The sequence below is a fragment of the Durio zibethinus genome, chromosome 12 (assembly GCF_047325235.1).
Source record: "Durio zibethinus cultivar Kanyao isolate XHJ-2024 chromosome 12, ASM4732523v1, whole genome shotgun sequence".
NCBI classification, from domain to species: domain Eukaryota; kingdom Viridiplantae; phylum Streptophyta; class Magnoliopsida; order Malvales; family Malvaceae; genus Durio; species Durio zibethinus.
Genome location: NC_143173.1, coordinates 14303817 through 14319384, shown reverse-complemented (window position 1 = coordinate 14319384; position 15568 = coordinate 14303817). Strand labels below are relative to the sequence as shown.

At 30.3% G+C, this 15568-nt stretch overlaps 1 pseudogene; it reads left to right on the top strand.

Annotated features, from left to right (window-relative positions):
• The first annotated feature begins 12305 nt into the window (after positions 1-12305).
• LOC111297613 (uncharacterized) lies at positions 12306-14485 on the top strand (annotated as a pseudogene).
• Positions 14486-15568: the final 1083 nt, after the last annotated feature.

Below are 15568 nucleotides of genomic sequence, written 5' to 3'. Positions count from 1 at the left end.
GACATTCTTTTAACAGTGCATGTGTTGTGAATTGTACAACATATGATGGTAGTAGTACATACTTATGGAAATCTTATGAAATGCATTAACCCACCCATCAACTTAAGTTAGCGGCAATAATTTTTTCTTTGAGATTTTAAAATATTAGCTGTGTTGGGGAAATATTTGAAGTTGTATATTAATCATCAGATCCAAAGTATATCTTTACTCAAAAGTGGGGAAATGTGAGGAAAATATTTAATTAAAAATTGTTGAAAGACTGTGGTTGGTTATTAACTATCATTTAGAAATGCTATTGTTGTTGCAAGTATAGAAAATTCATGAGTGATTTAACAACATTCATCACTGTACAAAAATTTTTATATTTTTAAGAATTTTATGAAATGGATGTACGGGTAATTAGCCGTGAGCAAAGTGACTACTTAATAAACTTTTTTCTACTTTGATCGAAAAGATTAATCATTCGTAAGGTTACGATATAAATTTAATAGACACAAAGGAACAAAAAAGGAAATTTGTAATCTTAATAATGAAATTTTGAGATTTAAAAGTAGATGTAGAGATGATCACCTATTTAATGAGATGAGGTCAAAGACAGTGAATTTTTAAGTTTTGAAATTGTATGAAAAGCTGGGAACAAAAATTCAGTTGATTAAAGAACAACCTTGTATAACATAAAGTAGGCAAAAGTATTATGTTAAAAATTGGGGATAAGATTTGTAGCTTCAAATGGGTAATCATGTTTATTTATATGTGTCACCTATTCAAAATGTTATGAGGATTAGGAAGCAAGGGAGATTAAGTACACATAAGGACATTTAAAGTTCTTGGTAAAGTACAAGAAGTTTAATGTAAAGAATCTTGCAACCTTAGTTATATAGTTTACATGATGTGTTGCATATCTATGTTGAGAGAATATGTTCCTGAGCTAGTTTATGTGCATAAATATGAGTGATTAGAAATTCTAGAATACTATAAACTTTAACATATTGAAAATATTTTATTTGAATCATTGATTGAAAAGAACAAACTTTAAGATAGAATGATTAATTTTGTAAAAGTTTAATGGAATAATCATACGACAAGATAAATAATCTAGAAAATGAAAGAATAAGATACGAAGGTAAATCAAGTTTTGAGGATGCAACATTTTCTACGATGAGGAGAATGTAATACCCCAGCCCAAATGACAATTGGACTAGAGTATTATCAAAACCTATTAGTTTATTTAATGGAATAATTAGCAAAAAGAATAAGGTTGAGGAATTTGATGAGGAAAATTAGTAGCATTTGTTTAATGTGAAAAAAAAAAGAAAAGAAAATAAGTCTGCCTATTTTTCTTGGTAAGGATTGTTATTCATTCTCAAACTTAAAGGTTGGAAGATCAAAGTTAATGATTGGAAATTAAAGTCTACCTCCATATTAATATCTTAAAGGTGACTAAAAACCTTATTCTAATTTGACAAAGAAGTCTTATTCATAATTACAATTTTTGAGTTAAAGTTTATGAGAGAATCTAGAAATTCTTGTAACCATACATGATTCTCCATGATCAGTTGTATTAAGATTATTAGATCTTATTTTATTATGATTAATTTTGTAAAAGTTCAATAGAACAATCATGCGACAAGAGAAGTAATTTGGAAAATAGAAAAATAAGATAAGAAGGTAACTCAAGTTTTGAGGGCAAAATTTTTTATATGGAAAGGAGAATGTAATATCCCAATTCAAATGACAATTGGGCTAGAGTATTACCAAAGCCCATTAGTTTATTTAAAAGAATAATTAGCCAAAAAAGAAGAAGGTTGAGGTACTTGATAAGGAAAACTAGTAGTATTTGCTTATTGTGAAAAAAAGAAAAGAAAACAAGAATACGTCTTTATCTTAATAAGGATTTTTATTCTTTCTCAAAACTTAACGGTTGGAAGATCAAAGTTGATGATTGGAAATTAAAGTTTACCTCCATATTAGTCTCTTAAAGATGAGTAAAAACCCTCTTTTAATTTGAAAAAAAAATTTGTTCATTATTGAAATTTTTGGGTTAAAGTTTGAGAAAAATCTAAAAATTTCTTATAATAGTACATGATTCTCTATGATCAGTTGTATTAAGATTATTAGATCTTGTTTTATTCATTTAGTTATGAGTTAAGATTGGTTATTGGATTAATTTTAGGGCTGGTAATAAAATAACTTGTATTATTGTGGATTAAAAGGAGAAATATGTTTTGTAAGAATAAGTTTTTTTATGATAGCGGGATTGTATTAATATTTTGTATTAATCTATATACTTTTACTATAAGTATTTTATATCATTGAAAAGTTTTTTAAATATACTTTCCAATGAGACAAACGGAAGTCCATTCCAAGTTTTTTTTATTGAAGAATTATTTAATATTACTTAAAGGTGTATGGGTTATTTAGCAGCATCGATGGTACATTACAAAATTCTATTAAATTTCACACAAGAAATTATGAATTGATCCTTGTACGTTTGAAAAGATTATTAAGTCTATTTTCAGCGAAACAAGTAGAACTGAAATTCAAGTCTCTTATAAATAAATATTTAATTTTTACTAAAAGGTATACATATTGTTTGACAACAACAAAAAATGTGAATTGCAAAAATTATTGCAATTAATCTATAAGAATTAAGGTATAAGCCAATATGATTATAATGCTTATTGAGTCTAATTTCTAATACTTTAAAAAGATCTTAATTCTAAGTTTTATATCTTGAGATATAGTCATTTTGGTGAAAAGAGCATAGGTTATCAACATTAGTTAGTTAAGTTAACTCATGTATAATATAATTGTTTTAATATAAATAGCCTAAAAAAAGGGTTGATTGACTTTGGATATGTTAAGATGACCTTGAATAAGTTGTTAATTATTTTAGGGGAAAAGCTAAGTGGAGAATCGAAGTAAGTAAAATCTCACACACTTTATTTATTTTCAAACCTATGTATGATGCACATTTCTCTAAATGAGCGAATGTATTATTTCTTTATTTTCGATATATGAAAATGTTGTCTTTTTCTAAATAATTGGTGGATCCTGCTTATTGAATGAAATGAGTTGTCTTATTCTTTAAAGAATGATGTAATGAGAACTAAAAAAGAATCCTTGGGAAATGGGTTAATTGACACTAGAACTAATGGGTTATAGTAGTTAGCATAGTCATGATCATAAGATCCTGTTAGCGGGTTGTAATAGTTACCATAAGACCTTTATTAACAGGTTATAATAGTTAGCAATAATCATGAGAATGATATTATCGTTATGGTCTTTGTTAGAGGTTATAACAGTGATCGTAGCTAATGATGAACTAGTAATAATAGTGATTAAATAAGCTATGATAATGACTTTATGATTTTGAAGATTAATCATGAGTTGTATGAAATATGTAATTGACCACAATTTATGATTTATAATTGATGAAATGATATATTTTAATATGATATCAATCTTTTAAATGATTTCTTAAATATTTTGGAAGCATAGTTTAAATAATGTTTATGAATAATCTATATATATATATATATGTACAAAAACAATGCTTAATTCGATAAGGAGTGTGAGCCTATACCTACTGAGCTGTGATCTGTTCATTCTCTTTTTACTTTTTATTTATAGATAATTAAATGATAAGTTCCTTAGTCTTGTGATAAGCTAGAAAAATGAATCGAAAAAGGTATCTAAGCATTAGAGACATTATTTAGCGAAGAAAATTATATGAAATAGTATTTTTTTAGTTGTATTAGTTTACATTAAATTCTTGGAGATTTGCTATTTAGTTGGATTTTAGATATAAAATTTACTTGATGATATTATTTTAGTTAAAAAAATTTTAATAAATTATAGAAGAAGGCTTCATATTACTTTACATAGAATATTGGATTCTTGGTTTCATTGATAAAATCCTAATAAACTCACACACATACAAATACACGTATATATATCACAAAAAGATTAAAAGGTGGTTGATGAGCACCAATTACTAACAATTTGGAGGACTTCAAGCAACGTATATGTTATAGGCATTTTTTTGGTCATAAAGATATAATTGTCTTTTACCATAAGAGAATGGCTCACATTTGGATTAGGGCAATTTTGGTCATTTGGTCCTAGCTGACATGGCAGACCAAGCTAATGTAGCAAATTAACTTAAACACACCTTACCAATGCCAGCCTAACAAGTCACCAATCCCTTATGTATAAATACTTTTTTATTCCCTCTAGGTGGGGCGCCTATTTTTATCTTGACTCTCTCATTCCTATCTTGAGCTCTTCATCTTCTCATTTATTTCACTAACTTGAGCGTTGGAGCACAAATGTCGAAAACAACTCGAGCCTTTGCTCTTAACTGACCTCGTGCTTGTGATTTTTGGTTCTTACCTTCTAGTATGAGCTTAGAACTAACATCTTGGCACACCAAGTAAGGGGTTGTCTTAGCTGAGTTTGGAATGGCACCATGAAAAGGTGGATAAGCTTTGTAAAAGAGTTTGGCCAAAGAGTTCATCTCAACAAATTGTCTTCATAAAGGCTTAGGTCAGTCATCTCAACTAAAGAGTTAATTCTGACAAATTGCCTTCATAAAGGTGTAGCTTGGCAAAATATCACATCTTAACAAATTACCTTCATAAAGGCCCAACTCAACAAAAGAGCTCAGTTTAACAAATCACCTTCACAAAGGCCCAGCTCATCAAATTATCTTTCTAAAGGTTTAACTCAGCCACTTTGGTCAAAGAGTTCATCTAGATAAATTGCCTTCATAAAGGCTTACCTTAGCAAAAGATCTTAGTTTGACAAACTGCTTTCATAAAGACTTAACTTGGCAAAAAAGCTCATCTCGACAAATTGTGTTCACAAAAGTTGAGCTCAGCAAAAGAGCTTATCCTAACAAATTGCTTTCATAAAAGCCTAACACAACAAAAGAGTTCAATTCCATAAATTGCCTTCCTAAAAGCTTAACTTGGCTATCTTGGCCAAATAGCTCATCTAGAAAAATTGTTGTTATAAAAACTTAGCTTAACAAAAAAGCTATCATGACAATTGTCTTTATAAGAGCTTAGCTTAGCTTAGCTTAGCCACCTCGACCAAATAGCTCATTTCAACAAATTGCCTTCATAAGGTTTGCTTTGACAAAAGAGTTTAATTCAACAAATTGCCTTTATAAAAGTCTAGATTAACAAATTGTCTACCTAGAGGTTTAACTTAGTTACTTCGTCCAAAGAACTCATTTAGACAAATGCCTTCATAAAGGATTAGCTCGACAGTTGCCTTTATAAAAGTTTAACTTGATCACCTCGACTAAAAAGCTCATCTAGATAATTGCATTCATAAAGGCCTACTTTAACAAAAGAGTTCAATTCAACAAATTACTTTCATAAAGACCCAGCTCAGTAAATAGCCTTTAGAAAAGCTTCACTCAACCAAATTTTCTTGACAAAGGATCAACTCAACCAAAAAACCTTCTTAAATACTTAGCTCAGTCAAAATGTTTTAATAAAGAATTAGCTCAACCAAAATGACCTCAACTCAAGCAAATGGTCTTCATAAAGGCTTATTCTTAGCAAATACCTTTTATAAAGGATTAGCTTGGCCAAAAGAGCTTAGCTTGGCTAAAAGAGCTTAACTTGGCCAAATATCATTGATAAAATATGAACTTCACAATATTTCCTTAATAAAGGACTAGGTTGGCCAAAAGAGATCCCTCAGTCAAATTTCATTAATAAAGTGTTAGCTTCGCCATATTTCCTTAATAAAAGTTAGCTTGGTTAAAAAAGATCAACTCAATCAAAAAAGCTCAACTCTGCTAATTTTCTTTGATAAAATTATTAGCTTTGCCATATTTCTTTAATAAAATATTAGTTCAGCCAAAAGAGCTCAACTCAACCAAATTTCATTAATAAAGTACCAGTTTTGCCACATTTTCTTAACAAAAGATTAGCTTGGCCAAAAGAGCCCAGGTTGACTAAAAAAGCTCAATTCGATCAAATTTCCTAAATAAAATATCAACTTCACCAAATTTTTTTCATAAATGATTAGTTTAATCAAAATAGCTCAACCAATTCAACCAACTTGCCTTCATAAATGTTCAATTTAGCTAAATGATCAGCTCAGCCAAATTTCTCTAATGATGGTTTAGCTTAGAAAAATGCCTTAAAAAGGCTTAGCTAGATAATGAGCTCAACTCAACATTGAGCTTCATTTAGGTCGGTAAAAAAGCTCATCACTGTGTAGTTGCATTCATAAAGACTTGGCTCAGTGAGATTTTCTGGATAAAGGCTTACCTTGGTGAAACTATAAAAGTTTAGCTCCGTAAAGAAGCTCAGCTTAACAAATTGCACAACTTGGTAAAAAAGCTGACTAAAGCAAAAGTTACCTTTAAAAGATTGTCCTCACCTTGGTAAATTTTCTTTCAATAAAGCTTCACCTAGCAAAATTATTTTCACAATAGCTCAGCTCGACATAGGTCATTTAGGCATAAATCACATTGATAGAGGTTATTTTGGCATAAATGTACCTAAATATGCATCACCTTGGTCTAAATCTACCTTAATATAAAGTGAAGAAGAAATAATAAATTCAAGCATAAGTAACACAAGATAATAATTCACCTAAGTACAAATTCACTTTGGTGAAATTCATTTCAGTAAAGATTAACCTTGGTGTAAGTCACCTTGGCACATTTCACCTTATTATTAATAACCTTAGCACAAATTCACCAGATTAACTTCGATGTAAATCATTTTGACCTATATTCACTTTGGTGTAAATCACCTCAGCATAAATCTATTTCATTGTAAATCACCTCGACACAAATTCACCTTAGTATAAATCACCTCACCTCAATACATATTCACATTGGTGTAAATCCTCTTAGTATAAATGAATTTAGAATCTCATTATAAAAACTATCAAATGTCACCTCGGTTATTGGGTAACTAACTTAGACAACCTAAAAGCCGCTAGGTTGTCCTCATATTAACCTCAGCTAGAATTAAATATTTAGCAAACAAAGTTAAACCACTATTGAGATCCTAATAGTCATCCATTTAAGATGAATCACAAAATGATCTCATCAGGTCAATACTTTAGACCACTTGTGTTTTTAAAAGGTTATATAGCAAAACCAACATTCAAAGTCCAAACTCGGATTTATCCTTAAACTTCAATAGATCGACTAAACCTAAAGTAAGTCGAGCACCTTGACTCGACCCTCATCTGAATCTTCAAAATGTTTGTTAGGAGGATAGACTTTTAGAGGCATTTTTTGATCATAAAGGTACAATTGTTTTTTACTAAAAAAGAATAACTCACAATTGGATCAGGGTTATTTTGGTCATTTGGTTCGAGTTGTCATGTGAACTGAGCTGACATGGCAAATCCACCTGAGTACACCTCATTAATGCCAATCTAGCAAGTCATTAATCCTTTAGGTATAAATATCCCCTCACTCCCTCTATGTAAAAGGCTAATTTTTTTTTTTTAACTCTCTCATTTCTATCTCTAAGATTTTTCTCTTCTCATTTACTTCACTAACTTGAATGTCGAAGTACAAATGTTGTAGACAATTTTAGCTTTTACTCTTAATCAACCTTGTACTTATGATTTCAAGCTCTCGTCCTTAGTCCAAGCTTAGCACAACAATATATAATTTAAATAATGTAATTTTCCCACACTAGATTGTTCATGAACTTCAAATATAACAAGTTTTACTATCTATAAGAAGTTGCACAAAATCAGCTAGCTATTTGAGACAAGAGGCATTTAGATTGACATTACTAGGAATGTTTATTCATACCCCATTTTTTACAAAAAAAAAAATTATTGATAGTTTTTCTAGGTGTCTTAACTGGAAAGAGCTAGTGAAAGGTTAAAGGTGGAATGGCCTAAACCTGTAACCAAAAAGCACGATTAGAGGGTACTAGAGTTAGTTCTCTAAGACACACTCCGAGATTCAAGTCAGTAAGGTACTTAGGGTTTTAAGAAGGAAGAAGAAGTGAAGTGAGTGTAAGGAAATTTTATGTACTAAGATCATAAGGTCTTCTCACATACCTAGTCCTCTTGCTTACCCTATATCTAAGATAAAGAGCGATGACTTAACTGAGATAACTGATAGTTGATAGTTGATGAGAAGCATACGTGAAGCTTAAAAAAGATCCACGTAAGTGATCCACGTAAGTTGCATTTAATGACCTAGGCAAGCGTAGTCTACATTTAATGGTCCCAGGTTGGAGACTAAATGTTTAGTTTTGAGGTGATGCTTTGATGTGACATTAGTGGGAATATTGGAAGAGCCCTCTCTTAGTGAAGGGTGAGCTAGTTCTTAAAGGGAGATAACTTGGCAACTAGGCATATGCTAGTTGGATGCCTCAGGCAGATACAAGGGAGTTGACCATGTTGACCTAGTAAATGGGAGTAATATAAATCTATTATTTTGGTATCAAATGACTCAAGCATTTGCCCTATTGTAGGTAGACAAGCTAAACCTATAATGGGTCAAGCACACTAGCTAACCAACTGGCCTTGTAGTTCCATCAATGACTCAGGCATTTGCCCTGTTTGTAGGGGTTTCTCTAAGTTAGAATATTTGAAAATAGAAAGAGCCTGTGAACACTGCTTTGACCTTTGGTGCATTATTTGGTGGTCAGATTCTTTGTTGAAAGGCATTTTTTACTGGACCACACTAGTTGCTATACGGTCAATCATAGCGTGCTTGCTACGGAAGTTTGCCACCGGCAAATTGGTATGAAACTAGTGAAATTTTCAATTACCTCTCTGCTTAATGTTACTTAAAAAATGCATACATTTCAAACAAGGAGAATTTCAACATTTTAATGCAGTTCAATTATAGCAACTTGGACAAATAATGGAACCTCAAACCTGGGACTTTAATTAACAATAACTCAAATAATGTAGCCCGGGAAAGACAAAATTTACATGCTTTAGCAGGCTTGAAGTTCAATGAAGAGTTCATTAGTCATTGCACTCACCACCAGCTTCTTGTTAGACATTTTCAACAATAATAAAGTGTGGAACTAATCCACCATTGAAAAGAATAAAGGAAAGAAAGTCTTATGTGGTTGGACTAAAACACTAGGTGCCAGATTGGGTCATGGATTTGTATTTTCAAGCTTTGGTCTTTATTTAATAATAACATAATTAATATATATTATTACTTAATAGATGTAGTTAATTAAATAATAAATTATTATTTTAATCTTAAGTTTAATTTTTGAATTAAATGAAAATTAACTAAGTACGTGCGGTGAAAGCATACATCTATTTTCTGGACTTAATCTTGATAATACATTTAATTAACTACAGTCTGGATAGTTATTTTTTTCTACTTGATCTTGACAATTGAGAGTAATTATGCTAAATAACCTCACACAATTTAGCATACATTCCAGACTTTTCGTTAATTGATAGGTGTCTCTTTTTTTTTAAAGACTCTAAAAGATAATATTTGGTATTTTTATTTTTAATGTTTTGGTTCTTATACAAATTCACTTGCATAATATGAATGTTTAGATTATAATTAAATAATATTTTTGTTTATTTTATTTTAGTTACATAAGTCTAATTATTCATGAACTTAATAACCATTTATAAACTCAATTAATTGTGAATGAATGTATTTTATATTTGGTATTATTTAAATTTTGAACGTATATTCATATCTACTATTAAATAATATAAATAACTATAAATTAAATCCAGATTGTATAAATCTAATTTTATTAATGAATTTAGCCAATCATGAATCTATGATAATATAAACCCACGTAACAGCGAATGGATGTACTTATTGTTTAGTGTAATTTAAATTTAACATATCTATTAAATTGTATAATTACTTATGAATCAAATCAAAATTATTATATTTCAGTTTTATTTTTTTAGTGTTTTAATACATTGAAAAGTATAAATTATTGGTTTTGATTCATTATAAATTAATTTTTATTTTTAGTCAATGCATAAATAGATTTTCAATTAAATAAATATACTGATTTGTTTACATGAAATATTATTTTGTAAATATTTATTATTTATTTATATTAAAAAATGATCCGAAGATTCCTTGTTTTAGTTATTTATGTCTCATAATTGTTGTATTATATGAAAAGTTTATGGCTCAATCCAAACAAAATTGTGAAGTAAACTCAAAATAGTAATTAGTGCATATTCTATTGAGTCACAAGCAAACTGGTTTTGACAGCAGCTCTATAGGGAAGCAAGGAACTTACGAGGCAAAACCGAATAATGAGACAAATGGAATCTTTGATTTCTTCAACTACCCAATTCCTATTGGAAAAGTTAGATTAATCACATTAGAATTCAAATGGATCAAAGGTAAAGAAAAAGAAACCGAATTGATACTATTTGGAGAAATGAATGAGCAGGAAATGGATAAAGAAGGGCTAGACAGGTAACTACCAAAAGAAGAAGAATAATCTAAGTAATTAAGCTCTTAGTTATTTTCAAGTTGAAGATCAAACGACCATTGAAAACTACCAAATTCATAATTTCCAGGAAATAGTAATAATGACAACTTTGGAGGGATACCGGGGTTAAAGTCAAGACTTAATTAAGTTAGTTTGTATATTTATTTTAAATTATGATTTTAATAAGTTAGAAATTCAAATTATAATACCTACAATTTTTTTCTCTATCTTAGACTATGATCTTCTTAAAAATAACTACAATCTAGGATAAAAATATTTCAAATGCTGAAATTTAAACACTAGGATGTACTTGATGTATAAGATTATGATAGGATATAATAAGATAATATTATAAATAGAATTAAATTAAATAATATTATCTTATCTTGTATTTGATGTGTGCAATGATCAAGATATAATAGTTTTATTTATTAGTTAAAAATATTATTTTTTAAAATTTATATAATTTAAATTATTGGTATAATTTTTAAGAATATAATAGGACATATAAGTTTAATTTCATAGATTACAAATAATCCTCTCTATTTTGGGATAATTGAATCATCATATGTCAATAAAATAATTAATTCTTGTAATATTATCTATTTTTTAAACACAAACCAAACATTATATAAAATCATTATCATTACATCCTATCAATTATCTTATACACTAAACATAATATAAATTTGCTAAATATTATCTCTTAAAAATTATCACTCAAAACCAACTTAACTTTACTTTTGAAAAGTAAAAAAAAAAAAAAAAATGCTCTCATATTTCAATTTCATTTGCTTTATCTTTATTGATCGTACAAGATTGAAATAAATTAAGAAAGAATCAAATATATTCTCAAGCAAATAATAAAAGGATGATTTGTATGGATAAGATATATAATTCGCCATTGATTGTTCATCTAAATTATTTAACGGAAACATAAACTTGAAGAGATTAATAAAATAAAATTTATTTCTTCTTCTTCCTCTTCCATTTATTTTTATCTATTTTTAACTTCTAACTAATCTATCTGCATTTTCTTCATATAGGTTATATAATTGTGAAATTAGTCATTTTTTTAATTCATGATTTAATTTCGTTAGTTTATATAGTTACTTTTAAAGCTTAATCCAATTAGTATTCAATATGTTTGAAATTCAAATTTCAGCATTAAATTATAATCTCAGCACTAAATTAAAGCTTAATTAAAGCTTAATCCAATTAATTCATATAATTAATTTTACTATTCTTAAGTTACGATTTCTTTTATGCTAAAAAAAATTAATTCTTTTTTTATTTTAAATACCAAAATGTAAATTAGTGCATATATATATTTAAAATTTTAGGGCAAGACGCTTCTGTCCGTCTATCAAACAAAGATTGGGTATCATTTAATTGGTGATGTACAATATGAAATAGATGTTCTTATATTCTTGGCTTTAATTAGAAATATTCATACAAGAAAATTTTTGAAATTGGAAACATTTTGTAATTAAATGTACTCAAGTCATACATTTCACATTGCAAACATAATAAAATATTAATATAAAATTGTTTTATATATCCGCAATATAATTTTCAAACTCCACAAGCTGATTTATATAATTGACACATTTTTATAATAATTGCATTAATTTACTTAATTAATAACTTAATAGACATGTGATAATCTGCTCAATTTGCTTGTGATCGATATTTAAAAAATTTTACCATTGAATTATTCGATAATTTTCACCATTGTTCACAGTGGGAAATAGTGGTAACATAGAAACTATGATGAAATGAATTTGATTATAAATCTCCCACTTAAAATTAGACAATTTGAGAACAAAAGAGAGAATGAATAGGGTGAAACAGTTCTTCCATAATAAACAATTATTTATCATTTTTTTATTGGATACAATTTGATTTTTGAAGCATATATATGTGTAGTTGCGCTGTTCCCAGAAAAGCATTTACTACTATCTCACCCGCAAACTTACATAGAAAGAAAAGAGAGATATGGAACTTCAACATCTTAGCCATAATCATCCTCTGGTTTTCAATGAAGAGCGAAACCGTGGAAGTGATCAGAAGGTTTATTGCTCTGAGTGTGAGGAGGAGATTTCGGGTCCAAGGTTTAGCTGTGGGACATGCGGGTTTCATCTTGGCAAGAACTGCGCCATGGCACCTTCAGAGATAAATCACCCCTTTCATTGCAACCACAGCCTTAATCTTTTAGCAAGAGCGCCATATGGTGCAGGTAGGTGTGTTTGCACTTTCTGTGACAAATATTGCAATAAGTTTGTTTATCATTGTTCTTGTGATGTAGACCTTCACATCAAATGTGCTTTGTTTTTGTATAACATTGCCGAAAAAAAAATGGAGATCAGCTTCAATGGATAGAAAATAAAGACCCATCCATCTCTACCGAAAATCATTCAGAAGAGCTCAAAGAAGCTAAGTGTTTTGCATGTTGGAAGCCTTTATTAGATTCTGCATACCTTTCTCTTGATTCTGGATTTTGCCTACATAAAAAATGTGCTGAGCTACCTCTTGAAACCAATTACCCTCGCCACCACCAACATTCTCTTTTTTTACAATTTAATAGTCATTTTCTCTCTTGCAAAACATGCGAAGAAATCCAACCCAGGGGATTAATTTATTGCTGTTCAATTTGCAAGTTTGTCCTTTACATTGAATGTGTACCTATCATTGAAGATACAAGTAGTCATGAACATTCATTCACGAGGTTGTTGTTAAGACAATCCTCATTCACTTGTGATGCATGTGGCATTTTAGGAAATTATGTTCCTTATATTTGCTCGACATGTAGCCTAATAGTCCATAAGAAGTGTACTTCATTGCCACGCATCATCAAAAGCTTATGGCATCACCATCCTGTTTTCCACAAATACTTCGTTGTAGACAACGAATGTGGAGCACTGGAATGTGTGAATTGTCACGAGGAGGTGAATAAAGAGTGTGGGAGTTACTATTGTTCTGACTGCAAGTTTTTTCTCCATGTGAATTGTGTACTACAAAATCCTGGGTCGTATTACAAAATTGAGTCACGAGATGCTTTTGAGAAGCTTAATCAAAATGGAGCTGATACTATGGATCTAAGCTTTTTTGTTATTAAAAAGATCAGACATGGAGAAAATGTGATAAAGAAAGAGATAAAACATTTCAGCCATCAACACAATTTGATACAGCATGATGAAGTAAATGATTATAAGTGTTGTAACGGTTGCAGTCAACTGATCGAGACTTCTTTTTATGGTTGTTTACAATGTGATTTTTTTCTCCACAAGTCATGTGCTGAGTTACCAAGGAAGAAGCAAATTTGGTTTCACGTACACCAACATCCCTTTAAACTTATTTCAGATTGCATTTCCATATGTAATTTCGTGTGTAGTGATCTCTCCTACAAATGCGAAATTTGCAACGATCGTATCTGCATTCGATGTGCTGGACTTTCTCAGGCCTGCAGAAGTCAAGGACACAATCACCCTCTTCTCTTTTACAGCAGGTATAAAGGGCAGTGTAATGCTTGTGGTGGCAGTATTAATGATCGCTCAACATACAGATGCAAAGGTTGCGATTTTAATGTGCATTATCGATGTACTTTCCTTCCACAAACAGCTCGTCACAAATGTGATGAACATGTTCTCACTCTCACACACCATGAAGATAATGATTATTTAGAATATCATTACTGTGATATCTGTAATGAAAAAAGAAGCCCCGGCAATTGGTTATATTATTGTGCAATTTGTGACAAATCAGCTCATCCCAGATGTGTTCTTGGAGATCACCCATTTGTCAAGCGTGGGACCAGCATCTTCATAGAAAGTGAGCATCCACACTCTCTCGTGTTCGTGCAAAAGGTTTATCCTTATCCTGAATGCTGTAAATGTGGCAAGCCCTGCTTAGATCTGGCTCTTGAGGGTGAAGAGACAAGATGCAACTATATTGTCCATTTCACATGTGTAGAACAATATTCAGACTTCCGTCAAAAGGCACTCCAAATATGGTTCTAGTGATAGCCACGATCAGACACAGAGGTTGCTGATGAACGCAACCAAAATGCGACGGTTCATACTTCTTCATTGAAAATATCTGCTTTCCTTGTTTTATCCTTTGAAAATTTCCAAAATGTTTGAATATATTCACTTTGTAAGGCTTTGCTGTGATCTTAATCATGTGATTTGTAAGATTTTTCGTTGCATTTGTATAAACATTGTCTTGTATCCTTTGTGACTTTTTGATTTTTGAGTAAGTCAATTGATCAATTTACTATCATCACTTGAAATTTGATTAGAAGATTATATTTTTCTGAATATGCCATCTATCCAGGCTATATCGCGCACATAAAGTTGTCTAATTTGAAGGTAAAATCCTATGAAAACATCAGTCCCATTTTTGTCAAAGCGAGAAAAAAAAAGGAGCAAAAGCATTTCTTTTTCTAAAGGATCAAACAAGGAAACTGAAGAAAAGGGAGAGGAGGTTGAAGAAGAAGAAAAGAGTGAGGAAGTTGAAAATAAGAAGGAAAAGAAGAGGAACAGAAAGCAGGAAAAGGTGAAGGAGCAGAAAACAACGTCGGAAAAGAAGGAAAAGAATAAGAAGAAGAACAACAAAACACAGAATAAGAAGAAAAAGAACAAGAAGGAGAAGAAAGTAAGCGAAGAGCAAGGAGTTTTGCAGGTTGAGAATGGGTTTGAACGGTAATTTTCAAAATGCCCATTTTTTTAATGAAATGAAATTAGGGTTTTTAACGGTCGATTATAGTTCTTATAGCGGAAAGGAAGTTTTGATTGTAGTTTTGGTCATTGGTGTTTCAGTTTGCATTTTGGGAAACAAAATGTGTATCATTATATGTTTTTTAAGCTAAATTTTGCTTATTTAGGTAAATTAAGTGTCATTTAGATTCTGAATTGATTGTATCAGAGTGTTACCATTTACTGGAGCTGTATTTTTATTGTCTTTTAGTCAACAGGGGACAAGGAAACAGGAGAATTTTGAGGCTATGCCCATGTCGATTTCTCTGATAGTGTCTCAGTAGCCACTGCATTAAAGCTGGACCAAGAAACTGTGCGTGGTAGACCTGTCAAGATAAGTTGTGCAGTTCCTAAGAA